The following is a 16,202-nucleotide window of genomic DNA, read 5'->3' on the forward strand; positions in this document are numbered from 1 at the left end:
CCAGCAAAACAGATTGAATCAGCAATTTGGAGATATGCAGGTTTCAGGAGGTCATGGTAACTTTAGAGGCAGGGGGAGCTTTAGAGGAAGAGGTGGATGGCAGAATAGAGGCTCTAACAACTCTGGTATCACTACTGTGGCAAAACAGGTCATATTGCAGCCCAATGTTATGCTAAGAAAGATGATATTCGCAGTGGTAAGTTGCAGTAAGGAAACTATGCATCGTCTTCACGATAGAATGAAGACAAAAATGAACATCTGTTTGTTATGCAGCATATGATGTATGCTATTACAGAAAAGGGAACACATGATGATGTTTGGTATGTTGATTCAGGTGTATCCAATCATATGACCAGCCATGCAGAATGGTTTGGAGAGATGCAGGATTTGCAAAATGCAGGTTATGTGTAGATGGGTGATGATTCATGCCACCCAATTTTACACTTTGGAAAAGTTCCCTTGTCCTTGCATGATGGTAAGTCAAAGAGTCTTTCAGATGTATTACATGTGCCATCTATTACAAAGAACTTGGTGTTAGTCATGGTCAAATGGTATATCAAGGGCTGTAAGTCAGATTTAATGCAAATGGCTGCTTTGTAGAAGACTTCAATGACAAGTGCAGGTTGGTAGCAAAGGGAAGTAGAGTTGGACGTATGTTTACTCTGGATGCAGGAATTCCTATTATGAATGCTGCTATGTATGTTAAAGGAAAAGGTATTGTTGCGGATATTGAAATTTGGCACAAACGCATTGGACATGCAAATGTACAAAGGCTGAAATTAATGCAGTCCAAAGGGTTTGTTACAGGTTGGCCTACATTTAGAGTTGCAGAATTTCATAAGGTATACAAAGCATGTCAGTTTGGTAAGCAGGCAAGACAACCCTTTTCACATGACAGAGATGTAAGTAGAAATATCCTTGATGTTGTGCATATAGACATTTGGGGGCCTACACAAAATGTATCTCTTGGAGGCAATTCATTCTTTGTCACATTCATTGATGATTGTTCTAGAAAGCTGTGGGTATATTTTATGAAGGAAAAGAGTGAAGCGTTTGAGCACTTTATAACTTTCAAGGCTGCAGTTGAAAGAGAAACACGCTTGAAAGTAAAGTGCTTGAGGTCAGATGGAGGGGGAGAGTACCTCTCGAATGAGTTCAGTGATTTTCTGAGGTCTCATGGAATAAAGAGACAGTTCACATGCAGATATACCCCACAGCAAAATGGGGTTGCAGAAAGGAAAAACAGGCATATTGCAGAAGTTGCACGCGCCTTGATGGCTGAAAAGAATATGCCTAAGCATTTTTGGTCTGAGATTGTTCATACTACTGTTTATATTATGAACAGAACTCCCACAGCTGCAGTTCATGGGATGACTCCTGAAGAATGCTTTACTGGCAAGAAGCCTGATGTATCGCACTTGAAGGTATTTGGCTGTGTTGCATACGTTCATGTGCCAGATGAGCTAAGGAAGAAGATTGATCCAAACGCAGAAAAATGTGTTTTTATTGGATACTCTTTAGAGTAGAAAGGGTATCGCTGTTATAACCCTGTCACATGTAAGTTCAGAGTGAGTAGGGATGTCATCTTTGATGAAATGAGTAGGGATGTCATCTTTGATGAAATGAGCAGTTGGTATGCATCTGGTGGTGATGCATTGGATGATGATGATGATCATGACACTCATGTGCAGGCTGAAAAGCAAGAATTACGGACTCTTAGTGGACCAGAGACATCATCTGGTAGTCCTTGGACTGGGAGACTAAGAAGTACCTCTACATCTTCAGGTGCATCTAGTAGCACTACAGGTAAAGACAAAGGAAAGAATAAAGTGTCATATGGCATGGATGTAGTTCTTGATGGAGACTCCAGTGGGTCAGAGATCTTGGATGACGAGCTTGGTATTCCTTCTGTCAGGACACCAGGTGTACAGAGTGCTCATAGTAATGTAAAGGCTCCATTGAGTGATCCGGTGGTACGCACATCTAGTAAGGTCAGATACCCTATTAAAATATTTGGTTTTGAAGGTTATGCAGCTCACCATTATGCTTATATGGTGAAACTAGTTGAGGATGCTGAGCCCACATGTTTTGGGGAGGTTGTTGGTCATGCTCATTGGGATGCAGCAATGAATGAGGAGATGGCTGCATTAGAGGCCAATAAGACTTGGGATCTAGTATCATTGCCAAAGGGAAAGAAAGCTATTGGATGTAAGTGGGTTTATAAGATTAAGCACAATGCATATGGTTCTATTAGTAGGTAGAAAGCTAGGCTGGTTGCAAAAGGCTAGGCCCAAACACATGGCATAGATTATGAAGAAACCTTCAGTCCAGTTGCTAGGATGGCAATTGTGAGATGTGTGATTTCTTTGGCAACAGCCAAAGGTTGGAGGTTGTAGCAAATGGATGTGAAGAATGCCTTTTTGCATGGTGATTTGCAGGAAGAAGTGTATATGGATCAACCAGCAGGTTACGAAGATTTAGAGCATCCCACATATGTGTGCAGGTTGAAGAAGGTGCTCTATGGGCTCAAGCAAGCACCTAGAGCATGGTCTGACAAGATTAGAGAGTATCTTGTCAATATTGGATTTTATGTTTCTGATGTTGATCACTCACTTTATGTGAGAAAGGGAGATGTAGGTTTGGTCATCATAGTCATCTATGTGGATGACTTGATTATTACAGGTGATAGTGATAGTGGGATTGTTGAAGTCAAGGACTTTTTGAAGAAGAAGTTTGAGATGAAGGATTTAGGTGAGCTAAGGTACTTCCTTGTCATTGAGGTGATCAGATGTGATGATGGTATATGGCTATCCCAAAGACAGTATGGCTTGGATATGTTGTCCAAGTATGGTATGACAGTATGCAAACCACTTTCAGTCCCGTTGGAGTAGAATGTAAAGTTGAGTGCTGATGTTGGGGATGAGATAGAAGACCCTACTATGTTCAGGAGGATAGTGGGGAGTTTGATCTACATGACCATTACAAGGCCAGACTTGAGCTACGCTGTTGGTCTTGTGAGTCAGTTTATGCAAGTACCTAGAAAGCCACATTTGGATGTAGTTAGACGCATATTGAGATATGTGAAGTCCACATTACATTATGGACTTTTCTGTGAGGCAGATGTACAGGTGTTTGGATACACAGATGCAGATTGGGATGGTAGTATGTCTCATAGAAGATCTACCAGCAGATATATGTTCTCTCTTGGTACTGCAAAAGTTGCTTGGAGCAGCAAAAAGCAATCTATAGTTGCTTTGTCGAGTACAAAGGCTGAGTATAGAGGTGCTGCTATTGCAGCATGTGAGGTAGTATGGCTACAAAAGTTAATGGCTGATTTGAATGTGCAAGTGGAAGGTCCAGTTTTCATTTATTGTGACAACATGAGCAGTATACAATTGGCTAGGAACCCTGTGTTCCATGCCAAGACAAAACATATTGAGGTACACTACCACTTTGTGAGAGAGAAGGTACTAGCAGGTGAGATTGACTTGGTGTATGTCAGCACACAGGATCAGATAGCTAACATCTTCACGAAGGCATTGGGTACAGAGAAGCTTCAAAAGTTTCGAAGCTTACTTGGAGTTGCAGAGATGTAGTTGAGCTTGAGGGGGAGTGTTGAGATGACAAGCTCAACACATGCAGACATTGATGATGGACCACCTGGTTAGATGGGTCCACACGTCTACACTTAGCACGTCGGTGGTCATTATGACTCTCACATGGCCACTGACTCATTACTTATTATATTTAGGTTGTTACACCTATTTACAACTGGCATAGTTATAGCACCAGTCGGCTATTGTAGTCGGTTATGCATTGTTTGACTTAGTAGGCCACTTTCCTTTATGTTGTATCTTATCTATACTTTGTGTACATTGTAAAGAGTGTGGAAGAAGAAGAAGAAACCAGCAAGAAAACATTTTGGCCTACATCTCTCTTCTTATCTCTTGAGTGAGCTTCTCCTTGTGCATTCCTGTTTGTGTTCGGCGCAGCATCTTGAGCAAGTCCCCCCACCATGCGATTCTTGACATAGTTCCATTATGTTTCCCTAAAACAGCATAAATCGGAATTCTAGTAATCTAGACTCTAGGTCAATGTTCCTTCCTGTTCATTTTCTTCGAGAAAAGTTTCTACTGTCGAATTCGTTTGAGAAAAGTTCTCGGCCCACCGGGACCACCCATCCGTAGGACGGACCCCTGACCACATCCACCACACTTTCCTCAAGTTTTCTTTAGTTGTCTAGTTACCTACCACATTTAATTAGACACGCATAAGACAACTTCCTTAAATAGCTAATTAGTCACTGGTTCCTTCACGTAATCTTAGCACTTGACATGGAAAAGCAGTGTCAAACAAGATTCTTTACATCAATTGATCTTATTTATCTTTGGAATGCATCATATAATCCAGCCCATAGGCTAATCCATAATCCGCCCGAAGGCAATCCAGTAATCCACAGGGATTACTAATCCAAGATTCTTCCGATAGACTAGTATGCGGGCCTCGCGATCCAATCCCGAGTCACGTTGGCCTCTTGTGCAGGGCCCGAAAGGCAAGGGATTTATGGCCAGAGCCCCCCTGGCACCCAAGCATCCTCCTGCTCCAAGTAGCGCCCAAGGGAGAGACCTCTCACAACAAGTTTGGTCCATGTTTTGGGCGCGGCTAAAAACCCCCTTGGTTAGGGTCAGGCAGACAGTCGGGGGTAACTAATAATGCCTCTCCCTTCAGGCCTTCAACCTGAAGCATTAAATATCTTTCCATCTTTGGTTCCTTGAGCAAACAATGCAAATAGTGCTCCTAAACAGTTATAAGCACAATCAATCCAGTGGTTGTTTATTTGGCCAATTGCTAAGGAGTGAATCCTTCTCTCTGAATGCCTCCAGCATTCGATCCGGGATCAATTGGGACTTGGCAAGATCCCCAAGGGGTTCGTTGTTTCTGTACCCTTGTATCCTTGGGTTAGGGTTATACCGTGTTAACCCAAATTAACCAACACCTTAGTGTTTCTTAAATTAAGACAGTAAATCCTAGCAACCATGTTACTCTAAGTTGATTGATCCTTTGCTTATTAGACAAAACATAACTTCCCTGAACTTGGAAAATCAGCCCAAGAAAGGTAATGTAACAGGATGTCTACTCATCCTCTTGCAAGTTAGACTTGTGCTAGAACCTGCCAACCTCGTTCCAAGGACTGGCAAATCTCTCTTGTGATTAAACCACAAAGCCATGCAACGTTGCTACTTGTTGCACAAGTGTCGCACCTAACTCATGGGAATCATTTCACCCATTGAACGACGTTTCCTAGTCAAGGAATTATGTTTAGTCAAGATGTAGGGTTTGGGGTGTCTTCTTACCCAACCCAACCCTAATTATACTAGGCCGACGGTCCTAGGGTTTTCAAACTCAATCCAAGTTTTAGCATTAGGTCGGTCGATCCTTAGGGTAGAAACGCTAGATCGTTGTTTGCATGGGCGTCCAATTAACCCAAACATTCTGTGAATGTGGGTAGGACCTTTAGGTTTGAGGTCTCGACTTAGCAATCACATGCGACACTAGGCAGAATTTCTAATGTGCTAAACCCTAGAGGTGTTCGTTGTGCTAAGTAGCTATGCTTATCTAAATCCCTTGAGGGTTATACCCTAACAAGTGATTTAGGTAAATTGGTCTACTTGTCTTGCGACAAGGAATGATCCTTTCTTAGTGATGCTAAGCTTGTTCTAAAGGTGTAAATAATTGCAATATGCGATTCATTACTTTTAGGCAGCTAAAAAGTTTTGCAATAACTACTTCTTTTCTTGCTAAAGTCATGACGAATAACAATTTGGAGAATATCTTGCATAAAACCTACAAGATTCACATCAAGGAACTATGCCTACAACCTTCCGTTTAATGCAATGGAATTTCATGCTTTGATATGACATGCAACCTTTTCTACATACAACGTAGTTAATGAAGTGCATGCAAAACAAACATTATAAGACTAGTGTTGACTTAATCCATTCCCAAGCATCTTTTGCATGCAACTTGCAAGTCCATGGTTCCATTTCCATGCTATGCAATTATTCAGACAACATCTAGTAGATGTTAACGCCTTTCTCATGCGAGTCACAACAAGAAAGTTTATTGCCTAAATGCAATATTCGCTTATTCTTTCCACGGCCAAAAGATGCACTTAACAATTTCATCTTTTAACCCTAAGCAATATGTGCTTAGGCTTGTCACTTTCGATGTATGAAGAGAAAAGCAACATGCAACTAAGCTCGTAAGATGGACAAGTAATTTATGTTCACAACTTTGGAAATGCAAGCACCCCAATTTCATGACATGCACCAACCCTTGTCCATCATTCAAAGAGATAATTTCTCAAATGTACTTTTATCTTTACTACATGAATTGACAGCAAGCGTAAATGCATTCCTCCTAAGCGTGCTTAAGGCATTTCTTTTATGTGGAATTGAACTCGTGGAACCTAGGCTTGAGGGCTCATGGGGATGTCCACGTGTATGTTCGAGGAAGAGACCTCCACGCATGTGCCTTGCGACTTTGGTTTTGGAGCCATCGTTGATGTAGTGTGCTTGGACTCCGGGTTTGCCTTCGCCCTTACGCGATCTGTGAATTCCCTCCAAGCTTGGTAAACAGCTTCAAAATCTGTCCGCTTCTCCCTTACGTAGGAATACCCCTTTTTGGAAGTGGGTTATAAGGCCCGAGAAAAGATCGCGTGCACAAGGCTTAAGAGGTTTTCCTTTAGAAGCTTCTGTCTCCCAAAATCATGTGGGAGAAAGGAGGGGTGATGATTGGGAGAATTATGACGACGAAAGAAGGGGGGACTATGATGTTGATGGTGAGGATGGGCAACGGCAGCAGCCCTGTAGGCGATCAGCGTGGCGACAGCGGCACACAGCCTTTTCTCCTTCTCTCCCTTTGATCGTGCCTCCCCTGAAGGCTAAGGGGGAGGTTAAATAGTGCTAAGGGGGGGCAGAGGTAGCCATCACGTGACCTATGCATGCCTCTCCCTCCTCATGCTCCCCACACACCACACTTACTCTTCTCACACTCCCTCTCCTCCAGCCATGCATCGGCTGGGGGGAGGGATAATTAGTAAAAGAAATTTGCCTAAATTTCATCAGTATCCATTTTTCCTTTATCCAAGAAGGGTGTTCTTGCACGGCTTGCGGTCTTCGTGCCCCAGCCTTAATTGCACATCGTGGATGGGGATTTTTATCGCGCGTGCAGGGTAACCACTTAGCTATCGTCATTAGTCAATGCGGGAGATGACTTTGCATAGCTTTTACACAGGCGTGCGGGGGTCAAGTTCCATAATATTTTTGTGTAGAAATATTAAATTCTCTCCCCCTTAGAGGAATCAAGATGTCCTCATCTCGAGAAGAACTAGGGGTATTGTTGGTTGAGGGTGCTTTCATCCATCCAAGTGGCATCCTCCTTTGGATAATCTTTCCATTGGACGAGACATTCTCTCAAGGTTCTGGATCTCAATTTTCTCTCCCTAATATCTAAGATCCTATCAGGCCGTAGCTCATGGACTCCTTGGCTAGGCATTACAACTTGCTGATCATCAAGTACATGGCTAGGATTAGGTACATACTTCTTCAGTAGGCTGATATGGAATACATTATGAACCTTTAGGTTCTCAGGGATTTGAAGTCTATAAGCGTTTGGCCCTAAGCACTTGAGAATTTTGTAGGGTCCACAATACCTTGGACTTAGCTTCCTGCATTCACCTAAGGATAGGGAACTCTTCTTTGGGCGGACGCAAATGAAGACCATGTCTCCTTCAGCGAAGTTTCTATCTTCACGTTTCAAATCTGTGTATGCCTTCTGTCTATCCTTGGTGGCTTGGATGTCCTGTCTTATTGACTTCATTTGGTCATCCATATCTTCCATCATCTGCCTTGAAGCTTCAACCCTCAAGGTTGGATCCGAGAAGTTTAAAGGACTTTGATAGTCATGCCCATACAATGCTTGAAAAGGGGTCATCTGAATGCTTTGTTGGTAGGAAGCATTGTAGGCAAACTCAACCAGTGGCAAGTATTGAATCCACCTTTTTGGTTCATGGCAGTAGTGTGCCCTTAGCATATCCTCAATGACTTGGTTGAGTTGCTCCGTTTGACCATCGGTTTGGGGATGGTAAGCTATACTTAAAACAGAGTTAAGTCCCTATGGCTTCGAAGATAGCCCTCCAGAAGTGTGATGTGAAGAGAGAATCATGATCACTAACGATTATTCTGGGCAACCCATGTAGTTTGGATATCTCCTTGATAAATAACCTTGCAATGTCGGAGGCTTTATAGTTTGTCTTAATAGGAATAAGATATCCAACCTTGGTGAGTATATCAACCACAACCATAATGGAGTTGTATCCTCCCTGAACTTGGGGTAGGCCAACAACAAAGTCCATACTAATGAATTCCCATTTCATTTGGGGAATGTCAAGTGGTTGCAAATTTCCTAGCATTTTGACATGTTTGGCCTTAATACGTTGACAAGGCAAACGCTCAGTGACATATTTGAGAACGTCACCTTTAAGCCTCTCCCAATAGTAGCTCTTTCTGACTGCATTGAGGGTCTTGGCATAGCCAGGATGTCCTAAGAAAGGGGAATCATGAGCTTCCCAAAGTATCTTTTGCTTGAGTGACTGGCTTTTCGGTTTACATAATCTCGTTCTATAGTAGACAAGTCCACTATTGATAGAGAATTCTTGATACTTAACCTGTAGCTTCAGGTCTTGATCCTTGATAGGGATCTCCCTTAAAAACTTCTGATAGGTTGGATCATGGCATGCATCTTCTCTAGCTAGCTCAAGTATTGGGTTGTTTGGCATAGATACCTTTGTGGCTAGAGATCTAGCTGTTGATGGATCTTCAAGATTAGAGAATTTAGAAATGCCTTGCGACTAAGTGTATCGACAACTACATTCTCCTTTCCAGGCCGGTATTTGATTTCAAAATCATACTCCTCTAGCACTTCAATCCATCGACGTTGCCTCATGTTGAGCTCGTTCTGGGTAAAGATCCACTTGAGACTTTTATGATCCCTCACTAGGGTAAACTTGTTACCCAGCAAGTAGTGTCTCCAAAGCTTGAGAGCATGGATGACAGCTAACAACTCCAAATCGTGGGTAGCATAATTCTTCTCATGGCTCTTCAGTTTCCTTGAAGAGTATGCTATAGGATAACCTTCTTGCATAAGCACACATCTTAAGGCAAGCATGCTAGCGTCAGTTATTAATTCAAACTCCTTGCTAGGGTCTAGAAGTTTCAGGATAGGTACTGATACCAAGCTTTGATTTATACTATCAAAGCTAGATTGTTCAGCAGTTGACCATACAATTGATGTTTGCTTCTTCAGTAGATCCGTTAGAGAGGCGTTGCAATCAAAGCATAGTTTTTGATAAAGTCCCTGTACCATCCTGTCAATCCAAGAAAACTGCATATTTCTTTGACAATTGTTGGTATTGGCCATTGTAGAATGTCTCTGACCTTGGCCAGATCCACTGAGATTCCTTCCCCAGATACAATGAATCCCATATATTCAATTTGTTGTTTGAAGAATGCACACTTCTTCTTTTTGGCATAAAGCTTATGTGCCCTCATTGTCTCAAGGACAATTGTTAATGGTATTTTGAGAAGGCTGCAGAAAGCGCAAGTGCTGGATACTATTTTTTGGTGGATTACTATTTTGTGGAGCTTCATTGTATTACTTTGGGCACTTGTGTATTACTTTTTACTCATGGACATCATCAAACTATCATGGTTGTATTATTTTGTGAGAGCCGGGCTCACTCCCGTGCACATTGTATTTATCACCCGTAGTTATATTTGTTGCACCTGCATGTGTTGCATGGGTTGCACACATGTAATTGTGATTAGAATAGTGTAGGCTTGGTCTATTTAGGCTAAGGTTCAAGCATGTTTCAAGGATTGAGCGGCCTAAAGCCCACTATGTGGGTAGGATGCCCAAAGAGGGTGCAAACCCTAATTCACAGTTGTGGAAACCCTAAACGCAAAAGGGGTGCAAACCCTAAATGCAAAAGGGGCGCAAACCCTAACCCTAATTCTATGTCTATATAAGGGTGGGAGGTCTCAGTTGTATACACCCCCTTTGGCACATTCATGCTGCGGAAGCTCTGTTAGTGCAACCATTCAATCTTTCTATTCTATCATCTTGCTTCCATTGTGTTGAGAGTGACTGAGAGGGAGAGAGTGAGAGGTGTGTTGAGCGAGGGACTGAGGGAAGGTGAAGCTCTTCGTCGTCTTCTTGCTTTTCTTGTCGTCTCTACTAGCTCTTTGACTCGTTGGTGTGCTTGGTGGTGGATGCGAAGGAGCGACGGCATCGGATCGTGTTGATCATGGTCGTGGAACTATCTTCGAGCCTTCGAAAGGTAAGTTAGGTGAGTTCACTAAAACTCGAGCTAGTCTTGTGTTCTTTATTCCTTGGGTTGGAGAGGAGAATGCTTGGTTAGTTAGAGCGGAGCGTGAGAGACAAGGTGAGAGATTGTCGCCAACGTGAGTTGCAGCTTCTGAAAGAATAGAAGTTCGTCCAAAGTCCCGACTGTTGGTGCGTTTGCCTCAACAACAATGCGAAGCTGGGGTTCATGATCTTCTTCCTGTTTGGAGTAAACTAAGGTATCGTCGAAGAAAACGAGTACAAAGTCATAAAGATATGGCCTAAAGATATCCTGCATTAACCTGTTGAAGGTAGCAGGTGCATTTGTTAGTGCAAATGACATTACTAGGAACTCAAAGTGTCCATATCTTGTGTTGAATGCTATCTTTGGGATATCTTCTTCCTTGATCCTTATCTGATAGCATCCAAACCTGAGATCAATCTTGGAGAAGATCTTCGCACCTTGAAGACGGTCAAGAAGTTCATCTATTCTTGGAATAGGGTATTTATTCTTAATGGTTGATTGATTCAAACCTTTGTAATCAATACACAGCCGAAGCATTCCATCTTTCTTTTTCTCGAATATCACTAGAGCTCCCTGTGGCTGGGACGGATATAGCCCTGATCTAACAATTGCTTAAGCTGCTCCTTTAGCTCAATTGCTTCCGGGATGGACATCCTATATGGCCTCTTTGCAATTGGCGCAGCTCCTAGCACTAGCTTGATTTCATGATCAACTTCCCTTTGAGCCGGAAGTTCTGTCAGCTCTTTAGGAAATACGTCTGCGTACTCCTTTATCCATGAAGGTTCTTCACTAGACTCCTAATTATTGTCTAGCTTATTAAGCTTAATCAAATAGACAGGTAGTCCCTTTGTAACTCCCTTTATTATCCGAGATGCTTTGGCCAATTGAATTTTTGGCTTTCCAGCCTCTCCTTGAGTTGTGACCAATTCCCTTTCACAGTTTCGAAAGGAAACTTGACCCTTCCCACAATGAATGTGGGCATCATTGGGTTTAAGCCAATCCATTCTGAGCAAACACTCATGGATACCTAGGTTCATGACCGTGAATCTGACCAAAGTCAACTTTCCTCCCACTAGGAATTCCACCTGAGGATGCACTTAGGCAATAAGTTTCTTTACATTAAAACTTGCTAAGCATTCCTCACATTACATTTCATGCCCAATTCAGCTTTTAGCCAAGTGACCTAATCACTTAACTTCTTTATAAATACTCACAGTCAAGATAGTCATTGATAAAAAGAAGTCTTATTTCATTCATATGGGCATAGCCCTGTCGGAGTATAGTTATTATTGCGGCGATGGAACAAGCTGCTATATTAATTCAAGGAGAATAAGATGTTGTTGCATTCAGCTATGGGAACTGGGTAATAGTATGGATTGGGGTCATGGATTTTTAGGAATCGATAAGTCATTGGAAGACTAGGGTATATTTTCCTTTGATATCCATTCTTCTCATGACATCCCAATACCTGAATTCTGTCGGCAGGGATTACTCGAGTCACTTCCTCGTACACATACTTTTTTTGTTTAACCTTTCGACCGCTGACATGTAGGGTTGTGTTTGCGTGAGCCTCAACAAAGATGAACAGCTTCATGATCTTTAAGTCCTCCATCCACTTGATTCTCTTCAAGTTGGTTCGAAGGTACGCAAGTCGGTGGGGAGCTATGTAATAGATCCCTGAAACACCCATCCATCTTCGTTCCATGATGCGGTCTAAGATATTCATCATATCAAGCCTTCGTCGATAATCCGAGGCATGCATCGTAGTCATAAACATGACCTGGAACACCAAGAATCTGTTCCATGCTTCATGACTCTACAAGACAACATTGATAGGTAAGTAAGGAGACGATCTTATTAGCAACATTTGCTCTACTTTTCCTTATTAAGTTTCCTTGAAAACATTAGTTCCTCGTCGGTTCGCTCTAATACCTGTTGAAAGAGGGGAGAGAGGGACAGGGATGGAGCTAACAGAGAACCATCAGGTTCTTCTTCTTTTCTTTCATTATTCAACACTAGAGTAATACCCACACTACAAAGAGTAACCTAGTGTTAGTGTAACTAGACTGACTAACTCTAGTTAGGTCACCGACTAGCTAAACCAACTTATTCAATGTAGTCACATGCAGACAACTGCACACTAGCTATCACAGATGTCGGTCATACATAAAGATGGACAGATAGGAGAGCTTGACTTCTAACACTCCCCCTCAAGCTCAAGACAACATCTGCACACCAAGTAGCTGTCTAAAACCACAAAACTTATCTTTACCCAGAGACTTGGTAAAGATATCTACAACTTGCTCATCAGTCCTCACATGCATGAGATCAACCTTTCTTGCAAGAACTATCTCTCAAATGAAGTGGTAGTGTACCTCTATGTGTTTTGTCCTGGCATGGTAAACTGGATTCATGGCCAGGAGTACACTACTGAGATTGTCGCATAACAGTGTCACTGGAGCATCAACCTGTATATCCAAGTCAGCCATAAGCTTGAGTAGCCATGCAATCTCACATGCTGCCAATGCAGCTTCCCTGTGCTCAGCCTCAGTACTGGATAAAGCAACCGTAGGCTGCTTCTTGCTGCTTCAGTTGATCATGCCACTACCAAAGCCAAAAGCATAGCCACTCGTAGACCGTCTGTCAAATGAGCATCCTGCCCAATCTGCATCTGTGTATCCAATCAGTGTCAAGGGCTTATCTCTGACATAGAACAGCCCATAGTCTACAGTGGACTTAACATACCTCATGATGCGTCTAAGTGCATCCAAGTGCGGCTTCCTCGACTTCTGCATAAACTAGCTTATCAGCCCTACAACATAGCTCAAGTCATGTCTAGTGATGGTTAAGTAAATCAGACTGCCAACCATCTGCCTGTACATAGTCACATCTTCAACTTCAGCCCCAGTGTTCATGTCTAGCTTTACATTCTGATCCAGAGGTGTATCCAGTGATTTGCATTCAGTCATGCCATACTTCTTAAGCATTTCCATGGCATAGTGCTTCTGTATCAACCATAAACCATTTTCAGCTGGTACAACCTCAATACCCAAGAAATACTTCAGATCTCCTAGATCTTTCATGTCAAATTCAGATTTCAGTATCTTCATTGCATGCTGAATTCCCATGTCATCATCTCTAGTAATTATCAGGTCATCAACATATATGACCAGCACTACCAAGCCACTATCAGTCTTCTTTGTGAATAGGCTGTGATAAGCCCTGCCAACAACAAATCCAAGGCTCTGCAAGTAGCTGTTGATCCTAGCATGACAGGCTCTCAGAGCCTGCTTCAGCCCATACAGTGCCTTTTTCAGCCTGCACACATAATGCTGAAAATCAGGGTGCTCATACCCTTCCGACTGAACCATATATACATCCTCTGCTAAATCACCGTTGAGGAATGCATTCTTGACATCCATCTGCTGCAATTTCTAGCCTTTTGCAATAGTCAAGGCAATTACTGTACGTATGGTTGCCATCTTTGCAACCGGGCTGAATGTTTCATCATAATCCAATCCATACTGTTGAGCATATCCTTTAGCAACCAGCCTGGCTTTGTATCTTTCCACACTGCCACCATCAGACTTACATTTGATTTTATAGACCCATTTGCAGCCAATGGTCTTTTTCCCATCAGGTAGTGGCATCAAATCCCAAGTCTGATTTTCAGCCAAGGCATTCATCTCTTCGTCCATAGCATTGCACCAATTTTCATCCTTTACTGCTTCAGCATAAGTACCTGGTTCTTTGATCTCCATCACTTTTGTCATGTAAGCATAGTGCTTTGCAGCATAACCAGTCTACATAAACCTATCAACAGGTCTCCTGATCCTCTCTGATCTCCTGAGCTGTGGCTCACTCTGAGCTTGCCTCTCATGAGGCGGCACGTAACGGCTCTGCCTAGCACCTGGCATCATAACAGATGGAATCCCCAATTCGTTGTCTAAGCTGTCACTGCTCGATGACTCATAGCCTGCTGTGAGTGGTCCTGTCACATCCTCAAAAACCTTTTCTTTTCCTTTTCCCTTGTCATTTCTCCCCCTCACTGACATGTCCATGTCAGTGGACGTAGAATTACAGTTCCGTAAGTGTCCTGACCAAGGACTCACTGCGGAAGATACATCTGATGTCTGACCACTCATAGAAGTACTCTCTGCAGGATTTTCAGCATGATTCATACTAGGTGCTCCATTAGTAGGCACCACAACCAGATTCCCATACCATGATGCTAACTCATCAAAGACTACATCTCTGCTGATGAGTGTCTCATGTGTAGAAGGTACATAACACTTGTATGCTTTCTGTTCCTGTGCATATCCCAAAAATACACTCTTCATTGCCTTAGGATCCAAATTCTTCCTCTTCTCATCTGATATATGCACATACGCAATACATCCAAAGACTTTCAAGTGCCTGATGTCAGGTCTATGACCATATAGTTTCTCATAAGGGGTGACTGCATGTATTCTTGCTCTAGGAGTGCAATTCAGTACATAAACTGCAGTCATTATTGCTTCAGCCCAATAGGCATTAGGCAAACACTTCTCATTTAGCATAGCTCTTGCTGACTCCATTAAGACTATGTTCTTCCATTCTGCAACACCGTTTTGCTGTGGTGTATAGCTACATGTGAGCTCTCTTCTGATCCCATACTTGGAAAGATATCTGTCAAATTCTTTGGATACATATTCACCTCCTCCATCTGATCTCAAGCATGATATGTAGTAGCCAAGTTCATTTTCAGCATGTTTTTTAAAGTCTCTAAAGACTTCAAACACCTCATCTTTATGCTTCAAAATGTACAGCCAAGTGTACCTGCTGAAATCATCAATAAATGAGACATAGTACCGTGCACCTCCAAAAGACGCATTATGCGATGGTCCCCAGACCTCAGCTGCACCAACTGCAAAGGCCTAGTGCTGCTTTGTACATGTCTCATGAAAGGAAATTGTGCCTGCTTCCCAAACTGACATGCAAGACACACATGCCCAAAGTCATTATACTTGAATTTCTGTAATCCAAGTATGACTGCCTTCTGCTGCATGGATTTCAGCTTTTGTACATTTACATGTCCAATTCTCTTGTGCCAAATCTCTATATCTCTAATGGCACTCTCATCATGAGCAAACATAGCTACTTTAAGTTCAGGAATGGTCGCTTCCAAAGTAAACATCCTGCCATCCCTTCGTTTATTATAAACTTTGTATATGGATATGGTAAAATATTGAAATATAAGAAAATATTCTCATATTGCCAAACTTTTATATTACATAGCTTGACTCTCATTAGAGTTTGATAACCTTAGATATACATAGGCAATACTTATAACTATACAGAAAGTAAAGAGAGCTTTGCTTCAATATCTTTGCAATAATATTTTTCTCCCATCTCTTTGATAGCCTCAAATTCTCAACATAAATTTTTCTTATAAAAGGAGTTAAATCAAATATAGAGACAAGTTTGTATAATTTGCTACAAAAACTTACCCTTTAATAAAGTTTGAAGACAAATAATCTTGCAATTCAATATTTTCATTCTAAGTTCATCCTTATTGATACAAAGTATATGATAACATTTAGAATTATAATGAATTTCTCATTGAACCATATATCAAGATCTAGTATAGAGTATTGACTAAAGTCATCAAGATTTTGGTCTAAAGTAGTTAGGTCACCACCAACATGATGAAATCTACTATAATAAAAGCTAACGATGCAATTTTGAGTAGTCATCATGTATTTACAAGCTAAGGATGAAATTTTGAGAAGCC

This window comes from Lygodium microphyllum, chromosome 5 (assembly GCF_053477565.2).
Source record: "Lygodium microphyllum isolate KBCC chromosome 5, Lygodium_microphyllum_v1.1.10, whole genome shotgun sequence".
Taxonomy (NCBI): Eukaryota; Viridiplantae; Streptophyta; class Polypodiopsida; order Schizaeales; family Lygodiaceae; genus Lygodium; species Lygodium microphyllum.